Genomic DNA, 8,239 nt, shown 5'->3' with positions numbered 1-8,239 from the left:
TATAAGAAGCAGACCAATGAGGCATGTGGAGTGATCATTGCCCGGTTGACATGCAAGTTGCTGCAGGACTGGTGCTGCGCTGACCAGGTTGTCAACATGGCATTTGACACCACAGCGTCAAACGCCGGGCATCTCACAGTAGCCTGCATTGCCATACAGCTCTCACTGGGCCGACCGCTGCTTTGGTCTGGGTGCCGGCACATTGGTGAGGTCCTCCTGAACCAGGTTTTTACAGACCTGAAGGTGGAGTCATCACGCTCGCCAGAGGTTACCTTGTTCACGTCAGAGAGAAATGGAACCTGTTACCACAAGAATCCAGCAGCCAATGGTCCCACTACATTCCTGGCAACACCGAGCAACCTCTCCTGGGCAATTTACGTGCTGAACTTGTCAGGTGCGCAAAAGAAGTCACTGACCACAAGCGAGGTGACTACCATGAGTTTGTGCAGCTGTGTCTTGTGTCCACAAGGCACGATGGATGGCCAAGCTGCTCTACACTCTCAAGCTGGCTTTGATGGAGCAGCACATTGCGTTGCTTCCCCAGGGCACAATCACCTGGAATGACCTGACACTCTACCACCACCTGCAGGCATACAAGGCTGTGGATGAGGGCATTGCAGAATCAGCGATCAAGCCGCTGGAGAGGCATCGCTGGTACCTGACAGGTGAAATGCTACCCCTAGCTCTCTTCAGCAGCAAGGTGCCCAATGATGACAAGCGTGCACTTGCCAGAGCGATCTTGGAGCAAAACCGCGCTGATCTCCCCATGCACATCCCTGAGCAGCGCTTTGGCACTGGCTTTGGTAAGCCAAATTTCCCCACCCTCTTGCCAACCACCAGCTCGGCTGACCTCGCCAATAAGGATTGCTGGTTTGGGATGCACCAGCTGCACATTGATCCAGAATTTATGTCTCTCGATGTGAAGGAATGGGCGACCAATGCTGCGTTCAAAAAAACTGAGGTCAATGACTGTGCCAAGCGTGGCGTCAAGCTCACATCTGACTTCGTCACAGTGGCAAGGAAGGAGCAGCACCTGCAGAATGTGCTGCAGGCAGTTGAACATGACCGCAACCAACAGCCAAACCTTCGCCGCTACAAACGCAAGCCAATCCCCTTGAATAGGACGGTTACTCTTGGGTGGAGGGTGGGGAGACATATCTGGGGGAGACAGACTAGCTAGGTTCAGAGTTCAAGTTCCATTTCCTCTCTCTTTCTCCCTGGTGATGTTGCTCAGTGGAGCAGGCTCTGACTAAGATTGAGCAATTAAGTTTGAAGTTTAGTTAGTGTCAGCTCTTACCATTGGGCCCTGTTAGTTGCCAGTGAGTTAGCCACTAGAGAGGGTTTGTTCTTTTAAGTGTGTCAGTATCGCCCCTTGTGTTTAACAATAGTCAATTAAACTTTATATGTGTGTTCGACATCCATCACTGCTGCACAAAATTCAGGGTAAGGCCACGTGAACATGTCCCATTGGCCTCCATTCATTTTGTCTATAGGACAAATGATTGGAGAATCTTGAAAGTTGAATTCTGAGAAATGCCCAAGTTGCCCAAAGGGCAAACAAACAACTTTTACTTTGATAACCCTATAGAACACGTTACTGTATAAAAGTTCACTGTACTCAACATTTCCAGGTCAACCTTTTGGCAATTAGACAAAAAATTGCAAATTTTTCGAAATTTTGCCAAAGTTCATGTGTTAGGTGGCACCCCTAAATCTCAATGGAATTCCTCAAAACTTTGCAAAAGTCATTTTTATGTTAATTGGAACAAAATGCAATGCCAGCCAAATTGATATTTTGAAATTAAAATTTCCCATTCAAATTTGATACACCCTAATATATATATATATATATATATATATATATATATATATATATATATATATATATATATATGTGTGTGGATATAATGACTAAGTGGGTAAAGGCAAATGATAAAACAGCTAGTAAGTCTGGTAAATTCAAAACATTACATCACTTTATTAATGCAGCCTTTAAAACCAGGAAAAGAAAATACTTACGCCATATTACAATTTCCCAAATCTAAGACGATATCTAGTCTCATATGTCAATATAATATCGATATATTGCCCAACCCTAGACCAGACTCCAGAGCAACTTTTTCCCTGATGTTGTCTCTACAGTCATATGTGTCCTTCTCTTATGTCCTAAGATGCTTTGTTGATCTTCTGTTTATGTTTTTATGTTGATTTTTAGGATGGTTTTTCAGTTACATGTTTTGTGTTGTGAAGCAACAAATTGTAGCACTACGCCCAAGACAAATTTCCCCTTGGGGACAATAAAGTGTATTCTATTCTATTCCTGAACTCCTCCTCATCCTCCACACTCCACCATAAAAAGGTACTTTTGTTTTTCTTGTGTGACATAAAGGGGACTACAACGGCATTTCGTAAATTTTTGATTTACAATGACAATAAATGACCCTCGAACCTTATCATCACATCAGTCACAGTGAACATTTGTACATACTGCACAGATGTGGCAAAATGCCTCTCACTGGCCAAGACAGAGCACTGCTGCCACATGCTGAGGATAGACTGAACTGTACCGTTTTTATACAAATGTAGATTTTGTGAATCTCCTCCTGTGTTTACAACATTTAAAGGTATTTGGTTGTTTTCTAAAAATCTTTCTTTAAGAGGTAAAAAATCTATGTTTTGTACTCTATGTATTTCAAGTGGTCCCATTTCAATTTACATGCCAATTTCACAAACAATTTGGTGTGTTTTCTGTTCTCCTTTGTTACCCTATATTTATTTCTTAATGTATTCTTAATCTTTCATAATGACATGATTTGTGACTCCTGTTCAAACTTTAGTTCACAGTAAAGAAAGGTCATCAAAAAATAAAAAAGGCTCCATTACTTTAGAAATAATATTTTTGTGCGTAGATATGTACCATTGCGTAACTGAAAAGGTTAAAAAAAGCGCTTAAAGAAAAATGTATTTACAGATGTGAAAACATTATTAAAAGCTATATATATATTTCCTGACAGAATCAATACATATGACATAATATAAAAGTAAAATAAATAGGAAAATAATCTTTTAAACGTAAAAGTAAATAAATGAAAAGGTGACAGACTTACAAACTTCACTAAAAGTGGTCACAACAAGTGTTCTTAATGAAATAGTCCTGAGTAGATATTAGTTATTAAAATGCCTTTGTTATTTGTTACCAATTTAAAATTAGTTTAAAACAGGGGATTGATTTAGAGAATTTAGCCTTGTGAATATGGAAATTATCTGATGAAACAAAAAATATTTACAATATTACAGGTTCCTATCTTTACATTCGAAGTAGGTGAGAAAATTTTTCCCTTCCACTGTGATTTTATGTGTTCTTTTAGATACTATGCAATTTTCAAAGTCTTTTCAGAATGTAATACAGAATGAACAACCATAAAAAAAACGAGTTAAAGATGTTAGTTCTGTCTTACAAAAGGTAGGCTACATTTGTTATTAACAAGCATGACTTTTGAGATAAACAGGTTTATTGGGTATATATCATGCAATATTTTCAAATGTAATTCTCTAACATTGTTTGTGATACAATAGTCTATCTAAAAGGAACAATGAGGTCCATCAGGACCAAAACCTCACGCCACATGAACAGTTTTTTCCGGCCCGGAAACCACCCTGACTCTCTCCACACTCCACCCCTGGCTCTTCGTGCCACTGTACTCTCTCTGCTGTAATGCTCTTTTTTATTTCTATCTTTATTTTTAATTTAATACATACTGTGTACATATACTTACACTTATATTGTTTATACCTATACTTATATTGTTTAAAGGAATATTTCACTGCTGGAAAGCTGAATATATCTTTAAATTGGGTCACTTATGTAGTAGAAATGTGAAAAAAAAATTGAAATTGGTGCCTTCTAGGCCGAGAAAAGCCAGAAAATGTGTTTTGGTCTTATATGGATGAAAAACACCAAATCCCAGAATGCACCTGCTTCATTGCTTTGAGTCCACTCCCAAGCCACGCCTACCACTTGACAGACCGACAGAGGCATTCAACTCAAGCGTGTTTTATTGTCATTTCAACCATATACACGAAACAACGTTTCATCGTGACTCAAGTGGTGTTACACATTTAACATATATAAAAACGACATTATATAAAAACGACATACGAAACAGGCTACATTTAGTACACACACTTTATAGGCTCCGTAAAGTTCAGCTAACGCATACTAGCATTAGCGCTTGGTGGGCTGTAAACACCGAGCATAAACACAGCCGTGAATTAGTGTGTAATGTAGAATGGTCGCCATTTAACAGTCACCACCTCCACCTGCAGTTAGCAATTAAATGGATACAAATCACCACTTTTCTGCGCCACACGGTGTTAACACAGCCCACCTCTTGTACCTGGCGACAGAACATCTCTAGCTCGGAGGGCTAGCAGGCCTGGTAGCTGGACAGTCCGGTACACTATTCATGCAGGTTTCCACAACAACAAAAACACGGCAGTCTCTGAACTCACGTTTGGAGTGTCGTTGAAGTTGGATGTAGTCCAGTTTGTGGTCTAAATGAGCGGACACTTGCAAGCAGGATCCGTAAAGTTCAGCTAACGCATACTAGCATTGGTGTAGCTAAACACAGAGTATAAACACAGCCGTGAATTAGCGTGGAATGTCGAATGGTCGGCATTTAACAGTCACAAGCTCCACCAGCAGTTAGCAGTAGCTAGTTGGATTTTATTTCTACACCAGTCCGTTTAACACAGCCCACCTCCACGGCCGGGCGGAGCAGCCTGGTAGCTGGATAGTCCCGGTTCCGGTACACTGTTGTTCAGGCATGTTTCCACAACAACAAAAACACAGCAGGAGTTTCGTTGAAGGAGGATGTAGTCCAGCTTGTTGTTTAATGAGCAGACACTTGCAAGCAGGATGGCTGGGACAGGTGGACAGCTAGCGTTAGCTTTCCACCTAGCCGATGAGGATGTCCCCTAGCCGGCTAGCGGCATTGAGCGACACCGCTGGTCTCCGCGCAGGCGAAGCTCACGTAGTGTGCCGAGTATTGCGTCTGTAATAACGTTTCCTCCATATTCTCCGATCTGTACCGATGTATCCCGGTGGTACACACGTCCGGTAGTTTGAATGCAGATAATTGTTGTAAATGTTTTCTGCTGAAAACCGAAAGCCTGTTTAGCGAAGATTCAAGATGGCTGACAGTCGTTTTCATTCGGAATACCTCGGCCAGACTCAGCAGTCCAACCCCCTGTGGGCGTGTTGAAAACATACGGAAGTAGATCCTACTACTGGCTGTAGTCCTTTGCCTCTGGCCCAAAAATCTTCCAATGACGCAAAAATCGTCATTTTACGTCATCGGAAGATTTTTTCCAGGCCCCAAATGCAGAAATCTCTCGTCTCAGGGGGACATGAGGGAGGGAGGCACGGTCATTCAGAAATACTATCGGGTTTCTACTGATACAAAGCTGAATGCTAAATCGGTGAAGTATCCCTTTAATATTCCATTTAGAGAATGCGTGACGTGCACCAACAACACCAAAAAAATTCCTTGTATGTGTTAAAAAACGTACTTGGCAATAAAACCCTTTCTGATTTCTGATTCATTATTCCATTTAATAGACTTGTGTGGAGAGAAGTTATGTGCATTGCCAAATCATTTAAATGGCAGCAAGAGGTTGGTTTCGCTTTAATTCCATTAATACTACAGGTGCGACTCAATATCATTATCGTGATATCATGTTGCGCAATATTATATTGAAAGTGTTGCGATAAGTATGCAATATTTTATTTATATTTGGCTGTGTGGCCTAGTCGTGTTCGATTTCGCTTGAAACGTTAAAATGATCCTGTTTCATTGGCCAGTTACCATGCCCCTTGCACATGTTGGTGCATGTCAGCGCACGAGTCCACTACGTGACAAACCCTATATAGCGTACCACGTGTGTGCATATTTCGACAGAGTGACAGTGTAAGAAATAGATAGAGACGACAAAACAGAACGAATCAGAGAAGCAAAAGAAAATTTGTGTCCTGTTCTCTTTATTTATTTATTTTATACTGTACAACCAGTAAAACATGTCCTGTTCTGTAGACATGGTCGTTATTTATTCATTCATGTTGTACCATCATGTTGTACCAGTCCAATATGACTGTCAGTTGAAATAAACCTTGTGTTGTATTCAGTGGTTAAATTGGCTTTTGTAGGGAGGGGGAGCCCTTATTTACGGGGAATGGTCGTCATTCAAAATCGCGCCGTAAAATGACTTAATGTGTTTTTACACCAAAGGGTATTTTCCAGTATTAATGTGTAAGGTAGGGTTGATTAGTTCAAACAAAGAGAAATACTTTACAATTCACTTACTTTATTATTATTTCTTACCTTTCATAGGCTAATGTTAACAGGCAGGCAACGGATTTCACCCTTGGAAAATGTATGAAATTGAACATGTTTGAAAATATTGGTTGGCAAATATGTAAACATCTTTATAAATAAGAAAATTATGTTGATTTAAGAGAATCAGAAACCACTATTATAGCCTTTTTAACAGTGATTGGCTTGCCCAGCTTGTTAATAGCCAGTGTATGTTCATTTTAGCTTCCAGTTTGTTAGATGGCACCAACATTTGGTCTAATCATAACTGGCCTGGCAACCCAAATGCCAAGGTTTTGCTTACAGATTTGTGTGCTGACTTATGATGTGGGGGTCTGGGGGTCCTCCCCCAGAATTTTTTTTAGCATTAAACACTATATTTCCTGCATTTTGGTGAATTTGTATGCATCTACTTCTACCTTTTTCTGAATAAATATGCCTGAAATATCTTTATGTAAAGGGAAACATTACAATCCAAAAATAAAAACATAATGGAAAATATTGCAGTAAGGCTGTCAGGCATTCTGTATTGCATTCATCTATTTATTCTCCTTTAGATCGACTTTTCTAATTATATCTGAGTCAGCACACATGTAGCCTAATTTATTCTTCCCTCTTTTGCATCTTTTGTTGGGGAAGTAACCTCTGTAAATGTGCATATGACAATTTCACCTCAGTGATACATTATTCATTTAATAAATCCCTGGACTGTAATATTTCAGATGTTTGAACAAGATTTCTGCTCATGTCCAAAACTTGAGTTGACTTGTGCACATTCAAAATATAACTCATCCCACCTGTGCTCTCTGAGATTTGGAGGAGTCGTGATATTTTGTGAAAAATAAAGTTATAATAGGCTATTAGCCTACAAGAATAAAGTCACTATATTTCAGAAAATAATGTACCTGCACCGTAGTCTGCTGCGCATTACGTGATTGGTCTGCTGATACGGTAGATCTCAGACCGTCTGACATCTAGAGCGCCGTTTGAGACGTTTAGGGAAGTGGCTGTACGCTGCTCTACATCGGAGGTGGAAACCCGAAACTTATAGCAGAAATGCACTGAGCACAAACGCGACACATTTGCCGCAGCATGTCGCCAGCAGAGCGCATCCATAAACCTGAAGCTGCCCAGCTTTTTACAGCGAGAATGGGCACAAAGCGACGTCCAGTTTCATATTTGTCAGTCAACACTTCAAAATACATTTGGGGCTGAAGCCCCGGCAAAATGTTTGATGCTGAAGGAGACGGAGCTGAGCTCCGGCAGGGTGTATAGTGGACCTGAGGAGGCGGAGCTGCGCTCCGGTGCGCTCCGGCCCAATTTAACCTCTGGTTGTATTTGTTTTTAATGTATTTTGATGCGTTTTCCCATAACTTTTGTAACTTTACATGTTTAAAAATATCTAAATTAATATTGCTATAAATTATATGGCTATTTAAGACCACTCTTGCAGGATAGGGCCCCCCTCATATTAATTAAGTAATCTATTCATGTTTTTACTGATGCCTCTATGTTTTTAGCTCTTTCATTTTAGGCTGTTGTGTTGTAATTGTTGGAGCTTGTATTGCAAGACACATTTCTGTGTACACGGACAATAAAGTGCTATCTATCTATCTATATAATATCGATATCGCAATATTCATAATCAATATCGCAATATCACATTTCGTCAATATCGTGCAACCGTAATTAATACCCGCGAAAATACTTCCATCGTAATTTATTTTGGGTTTTTTCCTACTAATATTCGCTGCTGAAAATGGTAATAAAAAGTGAGTTTGACTGGTGTTGTCCTTATTGTAGACAATAGTTGCAGTAACTTACTGTGGTGCATTATTTCCGAATCCGTCAGGACTTGAAAGCATGTG

The sequence above is a fragment of the Perca fluviatilis genome, chromosome 6 (assembly GCF_010015445.1).
Source record: "Perca fluviatilis chromosome 6, GENO_Pfluv_1.0, whole genome shotgun sequence".
NCBI lineage: Eukaryota > Metazoa > Chordata > Actinopteri > Perciformes > Percidae > Perca > Perca fluviatilis.
This window is presented reverse-complemented; position numbering follows the sequence as displayed.